Source organism: Hibiscus syriacus, unplaced genomic scaffold, assembly GCF_006381635.1.
Source record: "Hibiscus syriacus cultivar Baekdansim isolate YM2019G1 unplaced genomic scaffold, ASM638163v2 tig00117000_pilon, whole genome shotgun sequence".
NCBI lineage: Eukaryota > Viridiplantae > Streptophyta > Magnoliopsida > Malvales > Malvaceae > Hibiscus > Hibiscus syriacus.
The window spans coordinates 429387-446277 of NW_024063516.1; the positions used below are offsets into that span (position 1 = coordinate 429387).

The window sequence follows — 16891 nt, forward strand, 5'->3', positions numbered from 1 at the left end:
GGCTCACATCAAAGGAAAAAATAATAACTCTTCCTAATGATCCACTCGTCCAAGCTTTGGAAAAGAAGATCAGAACAACATCAGACTTGCGACGACGTTTTGAATGGGATCCTGATCGTTGTTGGTCAATATGTCTTCTTGATAAACTACCTTCTGTCTCTTATCTTTCCAACGGTTCTTGAATCGCATCAATCCGATATCGGGAACTCAAGATATGACTATTTTACTGAAGACGGTGCATGCAGGAAATCCTATACGGGATTAATATGGGATTTTGTAAATATTACGAATTTTCAATATTTATATTGATTATTTGTGATATAATTTAATATAGGATGATGAATTATCTTTTAGGATCAGATTTATTATTTTATTAGGAATTAAGGTTGGGTTAAAACAATAGTTTTAGTTATTATTTTTTTATTAGGAATTAGAGTTAAGACATGTTTAGTTTGTTATTATTTTATTAATTAGTTATTTAGGACCTTTAGAACTCAGCCCCTATATAAAGAAGGCTTCATTCAACTTTGTAATCAAGATTTCTTTGATTAATAATACAACGAGAGTTCGTTTTTGCAAGTGCTGATTGCCTTGTGCCTTCGAAGCTTCTTCTCCTGGAGTTCTTTCAAGTTATTGTGAGGGAGATTAATCTTCACACTCCAATTTGCCTTTTCATCGCGACTAGGAGGGTTGGTTAGAGCCATTTATCGAGTTTGCCTTTTCATTGCAACTAGGAGGGTTCGATAGGACACTTATCCATCTATTTTTCCACAAATCCATCTGCACCATCAATCATCTTTACCGTCCACCTTCGTAAGGGAGATCTTTTGATTTCTTTATTATCTTATCTTATTTTATTTTCAATTTCTTTATCTTTTGTTTATTTTGTTCTAATCTTATTGTCTTGAAGAAACCCTAAAGAATCCTAGTTACTGCCACCACCTTCCCCTATACATCCCCTTTATTCTTAATCGAGTCTAGAGTTTTCTAGGTTTGATTCTTCAACAAGAGCAACGTTCATTAACCCGCCACCGCTTCCCTATCAATTGGTATCAGATTTGGGTCGATTCTTGGAAAGAAGCAAGCAATCTTGCTTGTTCTTGCACATAAAACTGTCAAGGTATCTCAACGGAGCTAGTCCAGAAAAGATTCATCGTTTCAGGTTCTTTTTATTTAATTTTAATTTAGATTCAAATCCTTCTTGTTAGTTTGCTATTTTTTTCAAAAAACAAAGCAAACTTTTCAAAAAAAATTGAAAACGAAGGTATTTAGGGCTAATTTTCTCCAGATATCATATTCATCCTAATATAAATCTCCAGTCCGAAATTCACCCAAATCGGAGTTCATTAGAACCTTCAAATACGTTCTTCAAATTTCATCGGCAGATTCGATCTAGGATCTTGTCGAATTTCTTGAAAAATCTACAGGAGGAATTTCGTGGTGAAAATTTCCATATTACAACTTCATATATTGAAGATCATTTAAACAAAAAAGTAGAATATTTGGAGATTAAGAACACCTTCGAACAAAGCGATCAAGAAAAATAGATTGTTTGAGGACTCACCGTTCAACAGAGTCCACTGGATACTACTGAAGGTATTTTGTTCTGAAATTTTACAGGTAGTGTCTTGACGCATCGAAAGACATTCAAGAATTTTCCCAAAATTTTTGGACACCGGTAACCCCCTCAAAAACGTTGCTCAAGTTGATCCAGCGTTTTCCAGGCTTCTGGGTTGGTTCCTTTTTTTCTTTGACTCTTAGTGCTTTAGGTTCTTTTGCTTTTTCCCTGTTATTGTTCTTTTGCATTATCTAACACATTATATTCCTTGTTTTAGTAAGACTAAAGAGTTTGCATACTTCTTCCTTCTTTGCATTCTCGTTCTCTTGGAGTCTAACCTTTGTTTGGCCTCTTAGAGCTTTTAGGTTTTTCTTATCACCTTTGCTAGTAATCAAACTCCGATACGAACTGTGAAAGACTAATTGGTAAAGTGAGTTTTAAAGAGTACAAGATTGGCTTACTTGCCTCTCATTGTGTTACTTTCTTGGAGTGACTTGCGAGGTTTCTTGCTTTGTTGAATTTTCTTTTTTTATTTTACTTTAAAATTTTCTTTTAAGTGTTATGATTTCAGGATGGGCGACAATAACAACAAGACACTTACGGCTATCTTAGTCATACTTGCACGACTCACGACTCAAGTTGAAATATTTGATAATATCGTGAGAGAAAGACAAGAACCACAACTGGATCTACCAAACCAAAATCCAAGACCAAACAATGCTGGACTTTTGGTACCCAGACGAGAACAACCACGTTTCCAAGCACCCAAACTCTTTGCAAAACCAAAGTTCATGATCCCGTCTTTCAAAGGAGACAATGATCCGGATAGGTACATCGATTCGGAAGGAAAAGTTGATCTCATGTTCTCATACCATGACTGCCCCCAAGCTAAACAAGTTCCCCTCATCACCATGCAATTCGAAGGATATGCTCGAACTTGGTAGATGCAAACAAGGAAAAAGATCCAGAACTTCCAGATTCCAATAATCACTTCTTGGACCGACCTCAAACAAACTATGAGAAAGCGATTCCTACCGACACATTATACACGAGAAGTTAAACTACGACTACACCGACTTCGACAAGGTAGAAGTTCAGTTGAAGACTACTACAAGGAGATGCAGTCCTTACTCAATAGGGCTAATATAACCGAAAAAGAAGAGGTCATCGTGTCAAGATTCGTCTTCGGTTTAAACTCAAACACCACTGATCTTCTTGACCTCCATAGGTACGAAAACCTTGAAGATACACTAAAGAAAGCAATGACAATCTAAGCACAAATCCAAAGGAGATTCCGATTCAGAGAACATTACGAAGGTACTTCATCCTCTTACGAAGGTAATCCTTCAAATACTTCCTCATCTTCTACTTCATCTTCTCTAAAAAAGCCAAGAGATGACAAACCTGACAAGGAGAAAGAACGACCAGCAAAGAATGACACACTTCCAGCCCCTAAAGATCAAATGATAATTTGTGAAGAGGTAGGGAAAGCAAAAAAAGAAAAAGATGAGAAAAGGGCAAAATCAAATGAGGTCACTAGTTACAAAAGCCAAAAGAATAATGACTCATGGGTGGTGAGTAAACCTAATTGTGAGAAGAAAAGAGTGACTCAAAATCTATGTGTGAGCACAAAAGAATTAAGAGATAAACTTCTTTACAAACAACCTTCCATCCTTGTTCACTTTAGGGAATCAATTGTTTCGATTTCTAACATTAACAAGGATTTGCCTAGTGTGTTTTCATCTTTGTTACAGGATTTTCGAGAAGAGTTAGGTGATCCACCTAACAAATTACCACCGGAAAGAGGAAAACAACACCAAACCAATCTAATTCAAGTTCCATCATACCTCATCAAACATACAATATCGAAGAAACCAAAGAGTTAGATTTGTTACGAAAAGGCTACATCCAGGAAAGCCTTAGTCGTGATGTCATCTTAATGATGAAACAGGATTCGAACAACTCCACAGGCTTTATAGTTCATGCACCGGGAATCCATGTAAATGATGAGAAAGTAAAAACAACACGAGACTGGCCCACACCATCTTCCATCAGTAAGAGTTGTCAAATAGTGCTAGGTGACCTTCCTGACGGGTTACCACCTGAAAGCCCTAATCACTATGCCATATAAATGAAGTGCCACCATTTACTAGAGTCCATAGGTAAGTATTTTATTACTCATTTTAATGATATTGTAACGTACTTCTTCTCCATTTTACAAGGTAAGGCTCGTGAAGTTGTCATCCAAACTAAACACAACTCCTTTAAGTGCATAACAGACCGAGGTAAGCAAAACACAGTAGACGATGCACTACCACAAAGGTATACTCTTACCTATAAAATGCATACTACTATTCTAAGAATTGAACATATCAAATATGTATATCATAATAACTCGGATATTTCTGATATTTCTACCCATACTTTTAAAAGTGCTTTTAATGAGATTTATCTTGTATATGAGTTTCCTTGTCAACTAAACAGGTTCTACAGTCCACAAATCTCCTCCCGAGAATTTTTAATTTATGAACCACACTTAGGAGACTTAAGGGATTACTTTAACAAACCAGTTGATATGGTTTTTAAACACTCATTCTTGCCACACACGAATAAAACCATGGAGAAATTATCTGAAGCAATCATACAGAAAGCCAACAGTGGTCGGCGCCATGTTGAATTTCAACTAAAACATCAGATTACAAGACTTGTATATAAAAGAGGATTTCAAGACTACAAGAAATCAATTCCTACAAAGAATAAACCTCGACTAAAACGCATAAAGAGACATCACATTGATCCTGGTAAATGTTTCACAAGTTTTCCTTTCAACATATCTAATTCTCTTTATTTTGGATTTTCATATTCGAGGACGAATCCTTTTGAGGAGTGGGGGAATGATACATGCACTAAAGTCCATAATACATGCTTCTTTGGACTAATGTTTCTACTTGAACCTATTAGAAGAACAAAGTCTCGAAGATTCAAAGCATATCTACTCGGTAAACATCATGTGAATGAATCATTAAACTATTCTAATGTTACTCCCTTTAATGTTTCAGATTCAAGGTCGAATCTTTTTGAAGAAAGGGAGGATGATACATGCATCACAAGGCTCACATCAAAGGAAAAAATAATAACTCTTCCTAATGATCCACTCGTCCAAGCTTTGGAAAAGAAGATCATAACAATAGCAGACTTACGATGACGTTTTGAATGGGATCCTGATCGTTTTTGGTCAATATGTCTTCTTGAGAAATGACCTTCTATCTCTTATCTTTCCAACGGTTCTTTAATCACATCAATCCTATATCGGGAACTCAAGATATGGCTATTTTACTAAAGACGGTGCATGCAGGAAATCCTATACGGGATTAATACGGGATTTTGTAAATATTACGAATTTTCAATATTTATATTGATTATTTGTGATATAATTTAATATAGGATGATGAATTATCTTTTAGGATCAGATTTATTATTTTATTAGGAATTAAGGTTGGGTTAAAACAATAGTTTTAGTTATTATTATTTTATTAGGAATTAAAGTTAAGACATGTTTAGTTTATTATTATTTTATTAATTAGTTATTTAGGACCTTTAGAACTCAGTCCCTATATAAAGAAGGCTTCATTCAACTTTGTAATCAAGATTTCTTTGATTAATAATACAACGAGAGTTCGTTTTTGCAAGTGCTGATTGCCTTGTGCCTTCGAAGTTTCTTCTCCCGGAGTTCTTTCAAGTTCTTGTGAGGGAGATTAATCTTCACACTCCAATTTGCCTTTTCATCGCGACTAGGAGGGTTTGTTAGAGCCATTTATCGAGTTTGCCTTTTCATTGTGACTAGGAGGGTTCAATAGGACACTTATCCATCTATTTTTTCACAAATCCATCTGCACCATCAATCATCTTTATCGTCCACCTTCGTAAGGGAGATCTTTTGATTTCTTTATTATCTTATCTTATTTTTATTTTCAATTTCTTTATCTTTTATTTATTTTGTTCTAATCTTATTGTCTTGAAAAAACCCTAAAGAATCCTAGTTCTTGCCGCCACCTTCCCCTATTCATCCCCTTTGTTCTTAATCGAGTCTAGAGCTTTCTAGGTTTGATTCTTCAACAAGAGCAACGTTCATTAACCCGCCACCGCTTCCCTATCAGGTTGTAGCAATCATGCTGGTCTCTTTAGTTTTATCTTATCTTGTTGGCACACAAGGCATTTTTTACGTAGGCTTCTACGTCTTCATTCATGTGCGACCAATAATAATGTTCGTTTAACAAGGCCATTGTTTGATGAGTCCCGGGGTGTCCTGCCTACTTGGAATCGTGGTATTCCATAAGGAGTTCCTTGCGTAACTTTCCAAACTTGGGCACATAGATGTGGTGCCTATGGGTATATAGTAGATATCTTTCAAGCCATAATCTTCTAGATTTGCCTTCTCTGGCGTATTCGATTAGAGATTTGACTTCATGATCATGCAATAGTCCTTCCTTTATGCGTTCTAGCACTTGTCCCTTTGGTGAGCTAACGACTTCGATGTTGTACCTTTGGCTTAAGGCATTTGCGATACAATTTACTTTACCGGACTTGTGTTCCATGGAGAAATCAAATTCAGCAAGGAATTCTTGCTAACGAGCTTGTTTGGGGACACCTTCTTTTGGGTAAGGAAATAGTTGTTCACGATGATATCGGTGAATACTATGAATTTTGATCCGAGTACGTAGTGCCTCCATAAGCGTAAGCAATGGATTACGACAATCATCTCTTTTTCGTGGACTGAGTATCTTCTTTCAGTCTCGTTGAGTTTCTGGCTTTCATAAGCAATTGGGTGTTCATCTTGCATGAGTACTCCCCCGATAGCAACATCGGATGTGTCGGTATGAATCTCGAAAGGTTTGTTGTAGTTTGGCAGGCACAACACTGGCTCACTTGATAGAAGGGGTTTGATCTTGTCAAAGACCTCTTGGCATGTTTGATCCTAGACCCAAGACTTTTCTTTCTTAAGTAACTCGGTTAAGGGTATGGCGATCCTAGAGTATTCTTTGACAAATCTTTGATAGTAATTGGCCAACCCTAAAAAATATCTTAGCTCAGTTACCTTGGTTGGGGCCTTCCAATTTTCAATGACTCTGATCTTGTCTTTATCCATTTGGATCGTGCCCACTCCTATTATGTGACCTATGAAGGGGACTTTCTTTTGGGCAAACGAGTGATTCTCTTCTTTGACATATAACTCATTTTCTCGTAGAACTTGGAACACTTGCCTCAGGTGTTGGACATGTTCCTCTAGTGTCTTGCTATATATTACGATGTCATCCAAGTAAACCACAACAAATTGGTCTAGAAAAGTTTGTAATACCTTATTCATGAGGGTACAGAAAGTTGCTGGGGCGTTTGTAAGGCCAAAGGGCATTACGAGGAATTCGTTGGAGTCGTAACGTGTGACACATGTTGTCTTTGATTTGTCTCCTTCGACAATTCTAACTAGGTAGTATCCTAACCTCAGATCTAGATTGGTGAACCACCTTGCGTCGCCAAGTTGATTAAACAAGTTTACAATGAGGGGGATTGAATACTTGTTTTTCACGGTGAGCTTGTTTAGGGCTCGGTAGTCTATGCACATTCGGAGGGTCTCATCATATTTCTTTTAAAACAACACTGGTGCCTCATAGGGTGCCTGGGAAGGCCTGATGTAACATGCATTGAGGAGTTCCTTCAATTGTCTACGCAACTCTTCTAATTCTGGAGAAGCCATTTGATAGGGAGCTTTGGTAGGCGGTTTTGCGTTTGGCAAAAGTTCTATCTTGTGATCCACTTCCCTTTTTGGGGGCAATGTCTTGGGAAGTTTGGGGGGCATTATGTCCTTGAATTCGACCAATATTTATCCTACTTCTCGGGGGACATCTTCGGTTGCAATTTGTGTCTCGCTTACTAGTGATGCTAAGAATGTTGTCTCTTTCTTGTGCACAACTTTGGAGAATTGTATTACGGATAAGATATTGGCTCCAACTCCGAGTCCTTGATTAATTGGGACAATGCATTGATGTTTTGGGTCCAAGATACATAGACAGTCAGCAAAGGGGATCGGGAATGCATTGATCTTGTCGAGAAAACTTAACCCGAGAACCACATCGAAATCGTCAATGGGAATTACTTCTTTACCAGTCCAGCTTCCGATGTTGAGTTCAACTGCTTTGGAGACTTCTATGATTGGAACCTCTTCGGTATTTACGGTTTTGATGTAGCCACTCGTCTTGTCTATGCGAAGGGCAAGTTTACTTGCGACTTGGTTGGACATAAATAGTTCTTAGGCGCCGGTGTCCACAAAGGTACTTAGTTTCTGTCCCTTTATGGAGATGTCCATGAACATGAGCCCTTTTTCTTTAAACCCTTCTTGACTTCCATGGAACTTTTGATCGATCTAAGTTTGAGAGTTTCAGTTTCTTCTTCTTTTTCCTTATCGGTTCCTTCGATGGCAGAAAGTTGATTCTTTTGAGGGCATTCTCTAGCCAAGTGTCCCAGCCCCTTGAAATTTTAGCATTGGATGGGTTGTTTTTCCCGCTTTTCCCCTTGTTGGGCTTTGTTATTTGATGGCTTTCTATGACCACTTGGTTTTTTGTCCGGTTTACCTTTGAATGGTTTCTCCTTATCTCCACCTTTGGCTTTTTATTTTGATTTGGAAGAGTCATGCTTTCAAACCCCAAGTTCTATGAGTGACTCGACAGTAGCCAAGGCTTTGGCGAGATTCTTGACTCCTCGATGTTCTAGCTCGTTCTTCGCCCATGGCTTTAGCCCATCCATGAAGGTGAAGAACCCATCCTCTTCACTTAAACTCGAGACTTGAAGACTTAACTCGGCAAATTGTCGAACATGCTCTTTCAGTGAGCCGTCATGCCTAAGACTTCTTAGTTTTGATCGTGCCTCGTTCTCGACATGCTGGGGGTAGAATTGCTCTTTGAATTCAGTTTGGAACTCCGCCCAAGTTCCCATGGTGGTGTCGTCTCGCTTCATCTCGGCACACTTGCGTCGCCACCATAAGAGTGCTAAATCTGTTAGGTAAACGACGACAATATTTACATTTTCAGTATCATTCTCGATGCCCATGGCTCGGAAGTATTGATCCATGTCCCACATAAAGTTTTCCATATCTTTGACCGACCTGGTCCCTTTGAACTTTTCTGGCTTAGAGACTTCGGCTCGGCTCTTGGCGGTGTTGGTCATCATGTTGCCAGCCACGGTACCTTGCACAAGGCTACCTCGATCTTGAGTTGCTCAATCTGTAACATCCCAAACTATGGGTTAGTGATTAAATTATAAAATTTCAGAATTTGGTGATTAAAGTGGAAAAGTTGAAAAGTTCAATGATTTATTTGAAAATAATATTTGAAGGGTTATTGGTAATTATTGAAAGAGTCAAAGGGAAAAAGGGTCATTGAACAAATAAAATAATAAAATAATAAGTAATGGGTATTATATTACCCATGTGGAAGATATGTTTTGGGAAATAAGTTCCAGATTACTCTTCCATCTTCATCTTCTTCTCTTCATCACGTGAAAGCTCAAGCAAAGGTGAGTTTTTTATTTTGTTGATTATTTGTTGAATTAAAGGTTAGGTTTTGATCATTAGATGATAACTAAGCTTAAGGAAAACTTAAGTCATCTTAAAATCAAAAGATGAAGAAGTTATAAAAGATTAAAGAAAATGGGTTTTTAAGTGAATTTTTGGAAAAGGGGTGATATGTTGAATTTGAAACTAAATTTGACTTGTCATCAACTTAATTAAGAGATATGAAGTGATAGAATTGGATTTAGAACATCTTGAAAATTTGGTATGATTATTGATTTCCATATGAAAGATGTAATGTTGAGATTTAAGATGAGATAAATGGATATAAATGAGTTTAAGCATGTGTATGTGAGTTAAAGATATGAAAGGGGTTTAAATATAACAATTAAATTAGAAGGAATTAATTTACGTGAATAAATGAGAATTCTGAACTAGTGTGCATCGGTACACATTCAACATGTACCAATGCATCAAGGGTAAATTTCTAGAAATTATTCAGTGTGCATCGATGCACACAGGTAGGCATCGATGCATGGGAATTTCGAAGCCATTTGGTGTACCGATGCACCCATAATGCATCGATACACCCCTAAAGGAAAAATGGAATTTTGGTTTATTAAACTAGCTTGAGTTATTAACATCAAGTTATAAGGTTTAGGCTTTTAATAATCGTATCGGAATTTATGTTTATGTAGATATTGAGCCTAAACAAGTTTCGGAACAATCAAAGAATTAGGATCGAATCAAAGCAAGGTTAAGGTGAGTGCAATTTAATTTGTGCTTATGTTATAGAACGAATATTGGCTTGCGATGAGCCAGTGACGGATTTACTATGGTAAGAAGTAAATTCTAAAATATTAGGTGATTTATATGTGTTAACAGGTTAATATGTATGTTATATGATTTGCATAAGTATAGGTTAGTATGATAAGTCATATGAAACAACATAAATTATCTATAAAATTATATAAGAATATGAAATATGTTATAGAAATTACATGATGACATGTTTATTCCTTGGTGTTGTGATATATTGGAAACATATGAGAACAAGAGATGGTATGATTGGTATGATGTATGAATTCATGAGTAAAGGCATATATGAATATAATTTGTCTGCATTATATGTCATGTGGACATAAGAGAATAGAACATGTTATATGATACGAGCTATGTGACATATGAATTCATATGAAAAATGACATGACTTACATGAAAGTAAACTACGTGATTATATTCACATGTGATATGTGATCATAAGAGCAATGATACAAGTACATGAATATATGAAGCATAAGAATAATGCCCATGTTATATGATACGAGAGCTATAGGTATAGTTGGCATGCCAAGAGTAGAGAGTCTACGCGGTCCTTCGGGACAAATTCTACGTGGTCCTTCGGGACATATATGTATTCTTTGGAGCATATATGAGGTCTTTTGAGACACTTACCTGATCCTTGGTATATGTATATGATTCTTAAGAAATTTATATGTGGTCCTTATGAACAATCTTATATGGCACTACGGTGCATTTCTACACGACACTTCGGTGCAAATTCTACGTGGCACTTCGGTGCAATTTATACGAGCTGTGGTAATAGCATTAGTGCACAACCTCAATGTACTCACATACCTTCAGTTCTCACCAGTGTACCATGGGCTAAAAAAGAGATAATAACAAATATAATAAATGTTATGTATATGCTTTTAGTGATATGAAATATTTCACAAGAATGATACGATGTTATATGTGTTTCCTTATGAGGATATATATATGTGTTATATGATACACATAAATGGTAATTACAAGATCATATGGTAAATAAATTAATGATAATGAATGTGAAATGTTAAACGTGTTGATAATGATATATGTGTATGTGGGTATATGTTACGGAAATGATATATGTTTTTATATGATATGATAGTATTTGCAGATGTATACCTTTTGTTTATATGGAATGGTATACGGTTATATTATATGTTTTATATGCCTCACTAAGTCATCGACTTAGCGTGTGATTGTTTCACACGTAGGTTTGGAAAGCGAAAAGAGAAGTAAAGAGGAACAAGACATGTCAGTTCTCCTTATCTAAGATCAAATCATAAATGTAAATCGAATTACATGTATTTTGTTAGAAAGAATTTAGTTGGCATGTAATAATATAAAAGATTTGAATCCGATATGTTTTAATCGGTTTTGTAAAATCATATGATTGAATTTTGTAATGTTTTAAATGTGTATATGAAAAATGAAAATTTTATACGGATGAAACCTTGGATTTTATGAATTTATATGTATTTTACGAAGTTACTGTAGCAGTACTATTTATAAATACATTTTTGCTACAAAATTTTATAACAAACACAATTCAATAATATATGGTCGTATTTTCTTAAAATGAGTTCAAATGTTTTGATATTTTGTAAGAAAAAGGTTTTGAAAAGTCAATGTGACATCTCGGACTCGTATACGGGTCGGATACTGGTTGGGGTGTTACACAATCTCCTTATTGATATCTTCAACTTCGATCCCCGAACCTCTATTCTTGAGTTCTTCGACCTCTTATCTTAGAGCAAAGATTTGGGCGTCAACAAAATCTTCATGTTGAGAACTCTTTGAATCAAATCCATTGAGTGTCGCTTGCACATCCTCCTGGATACGCTCCAAGGCTTCAAGCTTATCGAGATCTAGTGATCCCAGCTTCTCAAGATCGATGGATTGTAGTAGATCCAAAACCTCCTTGGTCTCTCTCGTAGAATCCTCAAGTATGATGATCTTGCCTTAGATCAATGCGAGCATGTCCTTTGACGTTCATCGCTTCTTCTCTGGGTTGCGAGCCTCGATGCCTTCAGGTGTTGCTGGTTCGCCGCTTTGAGTAGCCATCTCATTTGGTTACGAAACAGGCTCTGATACCACTTGACACGGGGCTAGAGTGTAGGCTAGCTGGTCGTGCGGCCCTTAGTCGCTTTGCTCGGTTGCTGGGCGCTAAGGTAACCTTAAAGCTTAAGCTTGGTTGCTTAAGTTGTTGCGAACGTGAGAATAAAAGAGAGTAAACGGAAATAAGAGATGCACGAGAGTATTTTGCTTGGAAGTCAGGTTAGTCTTATTTCTAATAGAAAAGAATGAATGGATACAATGGGGTGGGGAGGCCCCTTTTATAGTGATAATCCCCTATAAGTTGATGGCTAAGTCTACTTCTACTCTAACTAAAATTACTTCCCTACTTAAGTTAAAACTCTAAAGGTTGAGTCCTATTTGAACAAGGATGGTGGTTTAGTCTCTTTTCTTAGAGGGGGCCGATTTTGGCTTGAGGAGGCCCGGATCATGTTGTGTTCGGCCTTATTCCATTCTGTTGTGGGCTTGGCGTGTGTTGGGGTGTACTTGGTTCGTTGCTTGATGCGTCTGGGCTTCGGAGTGCGTTTGTGCGTGCGGATGCGGGCTGGATGATGTAGAACTCGGCTTCAAGGTCGCGGTCCGTGACAATAAGCTATAGATCCTAAAATAAAAACTCTGATGACTTAATGTGTTAAATAAAAAACCAAATATAAACCCAAATTTTGAGCTATTTTAATTCCCTTATGGCAGAAACATGTGAGATCAGGTGTTATGTCATCTTCTTCCGCTATATGCATAAACATTAGTGGGAGGATGTCGCCATAAAACATCGCGACAAACACAAACCTTGTAAACTTGGTTTTTGTTTTTTTATCTCCGGAACGTGAGAGGTGACCAATGTCGGCCAACTAATATAACGTCAAAGGCTCCCAAGTTGCACATGCGTTTTTGTGCTAGATTTACCCTCTAGCTTCTGCATCTCAGCCATTAAAAACACTGTGGCTTGCACATGTAATTTCACATCGGAAGTTTCTTTCTTTTTACAAAATTTTTAGAACATACGTGTAAGCTTCACATTGCTACCCAATAAAACGATTAAGATTCTGTTTTGTTCTCGTAATTTATGGTCACAAAATAGAAGCTTACTCTAGCATTGAAAATAAAAGAGAAACATATAAGTTGAATAGTAGCAACTTAGGGATTAAAATAGAAAAAAATGAATGCTTGGTTTACTTTTTTATATTAATGAAATCATATTTCAGATGTACTTGCAAGGAATCATTGTTTAATTATAAATAACTTCCATGTGAGATTTGTTAGTTGGTTTGTGTTTGTTTTTAATCAGAGGTTTGTGTTTGTTTTTTCTTGTGGATGAAAAAAGGGATGGTTTCTTTTCATACACTACTGATCTGGCTGAGCCCTGTATTGCCAGTACTGTTTACTGAAATTAGTCATCACCCATTACGGGGCACAGAAAGCAAGTAGGGTTTTATACACCCACACGAAAACTCATAAGCTCACCAGTAGACATTCATGGCGAGTCGGTCAATTTGTACCATGTGTGTGAGGCCAGCTAGACGGTCAAGATATAATAACCTAGCCCATCCACGTCCATGTTGGATTCGTTGAGAATGGGATGGATAGATATAGATCGAGCCTTATTAGGTGGACATTACACGGAGCAGGTCGTTTTTTTTTTGTGCGCGCGCGCACCGCAAACGGATAGTGATTCAGACAGAGACATCGGGAAGATGCAAATTGCCATAGGGACGTTTCCAATTCTTTGTGTGTGTCTTGTATGAATTTTTTGAATCCCTGGACCCCATTCCTACATTATTATCCCACACTAATTAAACTCATAATTCATCGCCCTTTTCTCCCTTAATATCACCACTTAAATACAAAGAATAATTATAAGTGCAAATTCTTATTTTTAATGATAAAAATTTCAGTGTAGAATGAAAATGGGTCGATCATTCACTCAAGCAGTTCGGTGAATCTAGTTTTGTATTGGAGCCGGGAATTATAGTAGTGGTCCAAGAGATATGCTCATATGCACTTCCACGAAAGAAGTGAGAGAGTTAAATCACAAAGTGAAGAAACATAAATGCAATAAATAAACAGCGACCCCACTCTCACCATCCTCACTGTGCCTTCTTGGTTCTTAGTCCTCATTACACGTCTCGGATCCCTCTCCATTTCCCCACCCAAAAAAAATATATGACCCTCTTCTCCTAGTTCCTTCTCAAAACTCTTCTTCTTTTTTATTTTATGAAAGAGAGTTAATCTCTGCTACTACTATTCCTTTTATTATTATTGTCTCCTATTGTTTCGTTCTTCTTTTTATGGCTCTCCTCACTTTCTTACCGGAGACGGCGGCCGAACCCATGAGAGTGAAACCACCGTCCAAGCGTAGAAAAAACCAGGTGCAAAAGCAAAAGCAACCGTCTTCATGGGACCAAATCAAGAATTTTCTCAGTTGCAAACAGATCGAATGGTCGAAAGTTCATGATCCTTCCAAGAATAATCAACATGGGTACTCAAAGCTGGGTTCCTCTTGCAAGTCCATCTGTAGCTTCAAGGACGTTGTTCATGGCAACTCGAGGAGAGTTGTTCACAGAGCTGATAACTCGCCTGAGAGTAGCACAGTTGGTCAAGAAACTGGGTTACCGAGACGCAAAGCTGCAAATAGCTCGTCAACCCGGTCGTTTTCGGGGTCAACAAGATCTAATAATAGCAGCACAACTTACACGTCATCTTCATGCAGAGCTATTCAATTCAGGAAGCTTTCTGGGTGTTATGAGTGCCATATGATCGTTGACCCCAGCAGGTATATATATTTATAGTATAACTTAATTTTTCCCTCATTTTCCAAAATAAGAATTTGCTTCTTTTACATAAGAAAAATAATTTAAAGAAAGTATGAATCATCAGGTACCCGTCCTCAAGAACAACAATCTGTGCCTGCTCACAGTGCGGAGAGATCTCCCCAAAGATTGAAAGCTTGGAGATTCATCAAGCTGTTCGCCATGCAGGTACAGTAATTCCCATATCTTCTATGCACATATTTTACTATCGTTTTCCTGAATTATTGTGCAACAATTTATTTAACAACCAATTTACTGCTTACTTGATCCCAAGCCTGCTTTTTTATCTTTTAATATCAATTGTTTATATGGGTTACAACATATAAAAGCTTAATTGTCTCTTTCTTTTGCTTCATTTTGTCTTAACACCTGAACTCAAAAGTAAATTCCGAAATTGTAAACTTGCTTTTATTCTAAAAGGAGTCTCACTCTCTTTCCATTTATCCAATCAAACAGCAAAGTATGATCACTATATGTCTATATTATTAACAGTCAAGTTCTTTTACCACCGTTCTCCTTGGACTTCATTTGAAAAATCACTCGATATATGCTGCTTAATTTACATTTGCTTTAAGGTTATTAATTGCACTAAAATCTCGCCCCACCCATTTTCCGATTGATGTTCAGTACGACAGCTGTCACTTTTGATAGATATTGTAAACATGGTGTCTATTCATTGGTGTAATATTACCCCACCTGTAACGCTAATTTGCACGGTTTGTGAGGATCATGACCGATAAAATTATTTTTTAATTTGATTTTTTGTTCTTGTAGTTTCAGAGTTGGACCCAGACGATTCGGGCCGGAACATCGTAGAAATTATCTTCAAATCGAGCTGGCTTAAGAAGGGTATTCCGATCTGTATGATCGAACGGATACTGAAAGTCCACAACACCCAACGCACCATCCAACGGTTCGAGGACTGTCGTGAAGCAGTGAAAACGCGTGCTCTTAACAGCTCCAAAAAGAATCCCAGGTGTGCAGCCGACGGCAACGAACTCCTCCGGTTCCACTGCACCACAATGACGTGCTCCCTCGGAGCACGTGGATCCTCCAGCTTGTGCGGTTCGATCCCGGGTTGCGGAGTCTGCACCATAATCAAACAAGGGTTCCACAACAAAGGCGGAAGTGTCACCGCGGCAGCAGAATCCAAAGGAATCTGCACTAGGCTAGCAGCGGCAGGGCCCACGACTCACTTAAATGTACGGACGGGCGGAGGGCCATGCTTGTTTGCCGTGTGATCGCGGGAAGGGTGAAGAAAGGGGCGGATGATGCGCCGCCGTTGGAGGAGGATAATAGCAACAGCTTTTCGGTTTCGACTGGCTCGTACGATTCTATAGCAGCATACACCGGCATCTACTCCAACCTGGAAGAGTTGGTTGTCTTCAATCCAAAGGCTATCCTTCCTTGTTTCGTAGTCATTTACAAAGCCCTAGAATCTTAACTCGGTTGAAGTCAGTTATCTAAGTATCGACATCATTTTGTCAGAATTATCAAAACCAAAACATCATCCTTAACCGTGTACATATGTTTAGATCTTACGTCGTGGCACATGAGATCAAAGCCTATGTTTTCTTTTTCCTTTTTGAAAATAAATTGGATTTCAATGTTTGCTAGACTAGCTCGACTGCATGCATGGCTGATAAACCTAAAACTTACTTTTGTTGGCTGGATATTTAAATTGAAGATGCTCAAGTCATTGATTGCTCGTTGTATGATGAAAACACAAAGACAGACAAACAGATAATATTTGTAACAGAAATACACGGCACGGCAGTTAGCAACGGCAATTTTCTTTCATTTACTTTTCTTTCATTTACTTTTCTTTCGAAAGGGAGAGAAGTTCGAATTGTCCTCTTCAATGCACACCTTTCCCGGTCAATTCACTCACCTACAACTTGTGCTTTATCAGTGGGTTAGTGGTACCATAATTCCTAACTCATACCCATACCATATTTTACCCTACAATCTAATTGAAGAATATCTACCAGCACACGAATTACATTAAAGTATCATTTCAATATATTGCAACTAAAATTAATAAATATATAATTTAATTAT

At 37.5% G+C, this 16891-nt stretch overlaps 1 pseudogene; it reads left to right on the forward strand.

The window, feature by feature from the left end:
• Positions 1-14224: 14224 nt before the first annotated feature.
• Positions 14225-16442, forward strand: LOC120194607 (annotated as a pseudogene).
• Positions 16443-16891: the final 449 nt, after the last annotated feature.